Source organism: Arachis hypogaea, chromosome 16 (genome assembly GCF_003086295.3).
Source record: "Arachis hypogaea cultivar Tifrunner chromosome 16, arahy.Tifrunner.gnm2.J5K5, whole genome shotgun sequence".
NCBI lineage: Eukaryota > Viridiplantae > Streptophyta > Magnoliopsida > Fabales > Fabaceae > Arachis > Arachis hypogaea.
This window is the reverse complement of record NC_092051.1, coordinates 3,460,297-3,467,882: the sequence shown is the minus strand read 5'-3', so window position 1 is coordinate 3,467,882 and position 7,586 is coordinate 3,460,297. Positions and strand designations below refer to the sequence as shown.

Below are 7,586 nucleotides of genomic sequence, written 5' to 3'. Positions count from 1 at the left end.
GAACCATGCTTGTTCTGGGCGTTCAGCGCCAGGATGCTCCCATTCTGGGCGTTCAGCGCCAGAACCATGCTTGTTCTGGCGTTTGAACGCCAGGCAGATGCTCCTCCAGGGTGTGATTTTTCTTCTGCTGTTTTTGATTCCGTTTTCAATTTTTATATTTATTTTGTGACTCCACATGATCATGAACCTAGGAAAACATGAAAAACAATAAAAATAAGAATTAGATAAACATTGGGTTGCCTCCCAATAAGCGCTTCTTTAATGTCAATAGCTTGACAGTGGGCTCTCATGGAGCCTCACAGACGTGCAGAGCTTTGTTGAGACTCTCCAACACCAAACTTAGAGTTTGGATATGGGAGTTCAACACCAAACTTAGAGTTTGGTTGTGGCCTCCCAACACCAAACTTAGAGTTTGACTGTGGGGGCTCTGGTTGACTCTGCTTGGAGAGAAGCTTTTTCTGCTTTCTCTCCATGGTTGCAGAGGGAGATCCTTGAGTTTTGAATACAAGGGAGTTCTCATTCCATTGAAGGACTATTTCACCTCTGTCAACATCAATCACAGCTCTTGCTGTGGCCAGGAAAGGTCTTCCTAGGATGATGGATTCATCCTCTTCCTTTCCAGTATCCAGGACTATGAAATCAGCAGGGATGTAAAGGCCTTCAACCTTTACTAACACGTCCTCTACTTGTCCATAAGCCTGTTTTCTTGAGCTGTCTGCCATCTCTAATGAGATTTTAGCAACTTGCACCCCATAGATTCCCAGTTTCTCTATTACAGAGAGGGGCATGAGGTTTATTCCTGAACCAAGGTCACACAGAGCCTTAAAGATCATGGTGCCTATGGTACAGGGTATTATGAACTTTCCAGGATCCTGTCTCTTCTGAGGCAATGTCAGTTGATCCAGATCACTTAGTTCATTGATGAACAAGGGAGGTTCAACTTCCCAAGCATCAATGCCAAACAATTTGGCATTCAGCTTCATGATTGCACCAAGAAACTTGGCAGTTTGCTCTTCAGTGACATCCTCATTCTCTTCAGAAGAGGAATACTCATCAGAGCTCATGAAGGGCATAAGGAGGTTCAATGGAATCTCTATGGTCTCTAGATGAGCTTCAGAGTCCTTTGGTTCCTCAGAGGAAAGCTCCTTATTGATCACTGGACGTCCCAGGAGGTCTTCCTCCTTGGGATTCACGTCCTCTCCTCTCCTCACAGGTTCGGCCATGGCGCTTATGTCAATGGCCTTGCACTCTCCTTTTGGGTTCTCTTCTGTATTGCTTGGGAGAGTACTAGGAGGGATTTCAGTGATCCTTTTACTCAGCTGGCCCACTTGTGCTTCCAAATTTCTAATGGAAGACCTTGTTTCATTCATGAAACTTACAGTGGCCTTAGATAGATCAGAGACTAGATTTGCTAAATTAGAAGCATTTTGTTCAGAGTTCTCTGTCTGTTGCTGAGTGGATGATGGAAAAGGCTTGCTATTGCTAAACCTGTTTCTTCCACCATTATTAAAGCCTTGTTGGGGCTTTTGATCCTTCCATGAGAAATTTGGATGATTTCTCCATGTTGAGTTATAGGTGTTTCCATAAGGTTCACCTAAGTAATTTACCTCTGCTATTGCAGGGTTCTCAGGATCATAAGCTTCTTCTTCAGAAGATGCCTCTTGAGTACTATTGGATGCAGCTTGCATTCCATGCAGACTCTGAGAAATCATATTGACTTGCTGAGTCAATATTTTATTCTGAGCCAATATGGCATTCAGAGTATCAACTTCAAGAACTCCCTTCTTCATAGGCGTCCCATTACTCACAGGATTCCTTTCAGAAGTGTACATGAACTGGTTATTAGCAACCATATCAATGAGTTCTTGAGCTTCTGCAGGCATTTTCTTTAGGTGAATGGATCCACCTGCAGAAGTGTCCAGTGACATCTTTGATAGCTCAGATAAACCATCATAGAATATATCCAGGATGGTCCATTCTAAAAGCATGTCAGAAGGACACTATTTGGTCAACTGTTTGTATCTTTTCCAAGCTTCATAGAGGGATTCACCTTCTTTCTGTCTGAAGGTTTGAACATCAGCTCTAAGCTTGCTCAGCTTTTGAGGAGGAAAGTACTTGGCTAAGAAAGCCGTGACCAGCTTATCCCAAGAGTTCAGGCTGTCTTTGGGTTGAGAATCCAACCATAATCTAGCTCTGTCTCTTACAGCAAAAGGGAAAAGCATGAGCCTGTAGACTTCAGGATCTATTCCATTAGTCTTAACAGTATCACATATCTGCAAGAATTCAGTTAAGAACTGAAAAGGATCTTCAGATGGAAGTCCATGAAACTTGCAGTTCTGCTGCATCAGAGAAACTAATTGAGGTTTCAGCTCAAAATTGTTTGCTCCAATGGCAGGAATGGAGATGCTTCTTCCATGTAAATTGGAATTAGGTGCAGTAAAGTCACCAAGCATCTTCCTTGCATTATTATTATTTTCAGCTGCCATCTCCTCTTCCTGTTCGAAAATTTCTGAAAGGTTTTCTCTGGATTGTTGTATTTTAGCTTCTCTTAATTTTCTCTTCAGAGTCCTTTCAGGTTCTGGATCTGCTTCCACAAGAATGTTCTTATCCTTGCTCCTGCTCATATGACAAAGAAGAAGGCACAGAAAAATAATAATAATAATAATAATAGAGATCCTTTATACCACAGTATAGGGATCCCTATGTGAGTAGAAGAAGAGGGGGAGATAAAGGATGTGATGTAAAGGAAGAAACACAACTGTACGGATGGAAGAGATGTGAGATGAGATGTTAGGATATGAATGAATGAATAGAATAAGATGGGGGAGGGATAATTTTCGAAAATTATTTTGAAAAAGAGTTAGTGATTTTCGAAAATGGTTTTTGAAAAATGTTAGTCTTTTTTCGAAAATTTTTGAAATCAAAAATAAAAATAAAAATAATTAGTTAATTAAAAAGAAATTTTGAAAAAGGGGGGAGATATTTTCGAAAATGAGAGAGAGAGAGTTAGTTAGGTGGTTTTGAAAAAGATAAGAAACAAACAAAAAAGTTAGTTAGTTAGTTGTAACAAATTTTGAAAAGATAGGAAGTTAGGAAGTTAGAAAAGATATTTTGAAAAGATATTTTTGAAAAAGATAAGATGAGAAGATATTTTTGAAAAGATATGATAGAAATTAGTTTTTGAAAAAGATTTGATTTTTAAAATTCCAATTAATGACTTGATTCATAAGAAATCACAAGATATGATTCTAGAACTTAAAGTTTGCATCTTTCTTAACAAGCAAGTAACAAACTTGAAATTTTTGAATCAAAACATTAATTGATTATGTTATTTTCGAAAATTTGATATAAAAATAAGAAAAAGATTTTTGAAAAATATTTTTGGAATTTTCGAAAATAACTAAGAATTTTGAAAAAGATTTGAATTTTGAAAAAGATTTTGAAAAAGATAAGATTTTCAAATTGAAAATTTGATTTGACTCATAAGAAACAATTTGATTTTAAAAATTTTTGAAAAAGTCAATCCAAATTTTCGAATTTGATGAGAGAAAAAGGGAAAGATATATTTTTTTTTGATTTTTGAATTTTTATGATGCAAGAGAAAAACATGAAAATTATGCAATGCATGAAATTTTTGGATCAAAACAATGAATGCATGCAAGAATGCTGTGAATGTCAAGATGAACACCAAGAACATTATGAAGAACATGATGAACATCAAGAACATAATTTTGAAAAATCTTTAATGCAAAGAAAACATGCAAGACACCAAACTTAGAATTCTTTGATGCTTAGGCACTAAGAATTCAAGAATGCATATGAAAAACACTAAACAACACAAAACAAAAAATCATCAAGATCAAACAAGAAGACTTACCAAGAACAACTTGAAGATCATGAAGAACACTATGAATGCATGAAATTTTCGAAAAATGCAAGATGCACATGCAATTGACACCAAACTTATAACATGACTCAAGACTCCAACAAGAACATAAAAATATTTTTTTTGATTTTTATGATTTTATGAATTTTTTTGTATTTTCTTTTAAATTTTTTTTTCGAAAATTATTGTGAAAATTAAAAAATAAGGATTCCAAAATTTTTAATATGAATTCCAGGAATCTTGCCATGTTAGTCTTAAAGCTCCAATCAAAGGGTCAGGCATGGCTTAATAGCCAGCCAAGCTTTAACATATAATTACATGGGCTGGAGTGATTAGTTGAATACCAATCCCAAAGCAGTTTGGGTATGGCTTTACAGCCAGATAGGATTCAACATGTTTCATGAAACACTAGAATTCATTCTTAAAAATCCTGAAGAAAAATATATTTTTGAAAACATTTTTTTTTTCGAAAATAAAGAAGAAAATTTTGAAAGATTTTCGAAAACTTTTTTGAAAACAAAACAAAAGAAAATTACCTAATCTGAGCAACAGGATGAACCGTCAGTTGTCCAAACACGAACAATCCCCGGCAACGGCGCCAAAAACATGGTGTACGAAATTATGATGTCCAGGCTCGAACAATCCCTGGTAATGGCTCCAAAGCTTGGTGCTTTGATCTTAATTCATGATTTGTCACAACTTCAATACAACTAACCAGCAAGTGCACTGGGTCGTCCAAGTAATACCTTACGTGAGTAAGGGTCGAATCCCATGGAGATTGTTGGTATGAAGCAAGCTATGGTCATCTTGTAAATCTCAGTCAGGCGGATATAAAGTGATAATGTTGTTTTCGAATATTATATAATAAAATAGGGATAGAGATACTTATGTAAATCATTGGTAGGAATTTCAGATAAGCGAATGGAGATGCTTTTCGTTCCTCTGAACCTCTGCTTTCCTGCTATCTTCATCCAATCAGTCTTACTCCTTTCCATGGCTGGCTTTATGCAAGGGCATCACCGTTGTCAGTGGCTACATCCCCTCCTCTCAGTGAATAATATGCTCACGCACCCTGTCACGGCACGGCTATTCATCTGTCAGTTCCCGATCATGCTGGAATAGGATTCACCCTCCTTTTGCGTCTGTCACTAACGCCCAGCACTCGCGAGTTTGAAGCTCGTCACAGTCATTCAATCATTGAATCCTACTCGGAATACCACAGACAAGGTTTAGACTTTCCGGATTCTCTTGAATGCCGCCATCATTCTAGCTTACGCCACGAAGATTCTGGTTAGGAGATCTAAGAGATACTCATTCTAGCTTAATTCATGTAGAACAGAAGTGTTTGTCAGGCACGCGTTCATAGGGGAGAATGGTGATGAGCGTCACACATAATCATCACCTTCATCACGTTCTTGGGTGCGAATGGATATCTTAGAAGCAAAATAAGAAGAATTGAATAGAAAACAGTAGTAATTGCATTAATCTTTGAGAAACAGCAGAGCTCCACACCTTAATCTATGAAGTGCAGAAACTCTACCGTTGAAAATACATAAGTGAAGGTCCAGGCATGGCCGAGATGGCCAGCCCCCTAAAGCGTGATCTAAGATAGCATAGGACTGATCAAAGATGCCTAATACAATAGTAAGAGGTCCTATTTATAATAAACTAGCTACTAGGGTTTACATGAGTAAGTAATTGATGTATAAATCCACTTCCGGGGCCCACTTGGTGTGTGTTTGGGCTGAGCCTGAGTGTTGCACATGCAGAGGCCATTTGTGGAGTTGAACGCCAGTTTCTGTGCCAGTTTGGGCGTTCAACTCTGGTTTTGGATCCTTTTCTGGCGCTGGACGCCAGATTTGGGCAGAAGGCTGGCGTTGAACGCCGGTTTACGTCGTCAATGCTTGGCCAAAGTACGGACTATTATATATTGCTGGAAAGCCCTGGATGTCTACTTTCCAACGCAATTGGAAGCGCGCCATTTCGAGTTCTGTAGCTCCAGAAAATCCACTTTGAGTGCAGGGAGGTCAGAATCCAACAGCATCAGCAGTCCTTCTTCAACCTCTGAATTTGATTTCTGCTCAAGTCCCTCAATTTCAGCCAGAAAATACCTGAAATCACAGAAAAACACACAAACTCATAGTAAAGTCCAGAAATGTGAATTTAACATAAAAACTAATTAAAACATCCCTAAAAGTAACTAGATTCTACTAAAAACATACTAAAAACAATGCCAAAAAGCGTATAAATTATCCGCTCATCAGCTACACACAACCTTCGGAAAAGGGAACCAATCTCGGACCCTCAAAATAGACTACATTGTGGTCGACGTAAGTTCGGCCTATAATGCTTTAATAGGTCGGACAACACTTTAATAGGTCAGAGCACCCAGGTATAACTCATACTCTGATTCTACTAAAAACCTGCTTAATACCCTTGCTAACTTAAGCATCGGAGTCCCTTGCAGGTACCCCCCACCCTTCAGAGACAGAGGATCAGCAGCGCTATCAGTCCAACAAGTCGGACGCACCAGCTCTGGCCGCCATCTGCCAGCCGGACACGTCAACTCCGACCAGTACAGAAGATCTCATCCGAGATCGACCTACAGTTTCAGGTAACCCTCGGAACATTGGCGCCGTTGCCGGAGAACCTGGAAGTCATCCCATCACCATGGCGGACGACCATGGCAACGACCATGATTCAGATCTAGAGGAATGAACGCCGCACAAAAATGCGGATGCTACACCGAAAGACACTCCGGACCCTAACGGGGTCAAAAACTCATCAAATCCGTTAGAAGTGCTTCAAGATCATTTAATGCAACTTGAGAAAGAAGCCCAACATCAGCGAGAAGCAGGAAAGGATCTGCAAAGAGAGATAAGGCGACGCCGGGAATTGGAGGATAAACTTCTAAAAATCGAAGCCGACCTCAAAGCCAAAACCACTCGATCCACCCCTGTGGACAACTCTCACAAGGATCAAGATCCATTCACTAGGGAGATCATGAAGACCAAAATCCCAAAAGACTTCAAAATTCCGGATATGACTTTGTACAATGGCACCACAGACCCCAACCATCACCTCAGCAATTTCAGAAGTAGAATGTACCTCACCGACGCCTCAGATGCAGTTCGTTGCAAAGCTTTTCCAACAACCCTTACCAAAACTACCATCAGATGGTTCGACAACCTACCTCCGAAATCTATCTCAAGCTTTGACGACTTAGCCAAAAAGTTCCTGGCCAAATTTTCAATCCAAAAAGATAAGGCTAAACACGCCCCCAGTCTCTTAGGAATCAAGCAAGGAGATCGGGAAAGCCTTCGCAACTACATGAAAAGATTCAACAAAACATGCCTAGACATACAAAGCCTACCAACAGAGGCCGCTATCATGGGCCTCATCAACGGCCTACGGGAGGGACCTTTTAGCCAATCTATATCAAAGAAATACCCCACATCTCTGGATGAGGTGCAAGAGCGGGCGGAGAAGTACATCAACATGGAAGAAAATTTCCGACTTGGAGAAGCCTCGAGATCCGGTTTCACCTACCGAGATAAAGATAAAGAATCCAAGAGGAAGGAAGATCGAACGGGGGAGAAAATAAAAAAGTATCATAATTACACCCCTCTTTGGGTGTCCCTTGTGGATATTTACAAAGAAGTCTGTAACACAGAAAAGATACCCCTAGCTCGACCACTCA

General features: G+C 39.7%; 1 non-coding gene across 1 annotated transcript; it reads left to right on the top strand.

The window, feature by feature from the left end:
- Positions 1 to 1,982: 1,982 nt before the first annotated feature.
- On the top strand, positions 1,983 to 2,090 carry LOC112761631 (small nucleolar RNA R71). The gene has a single exon (XR_003182018.1). It is a non-coding gene; the product is annotated as a small nucleolar RNA R71 (small nucleolar RNA).
- The last annotated feature ends 5,496 nt before the right edge of the window (positions 2,091 to 7,586 follow it).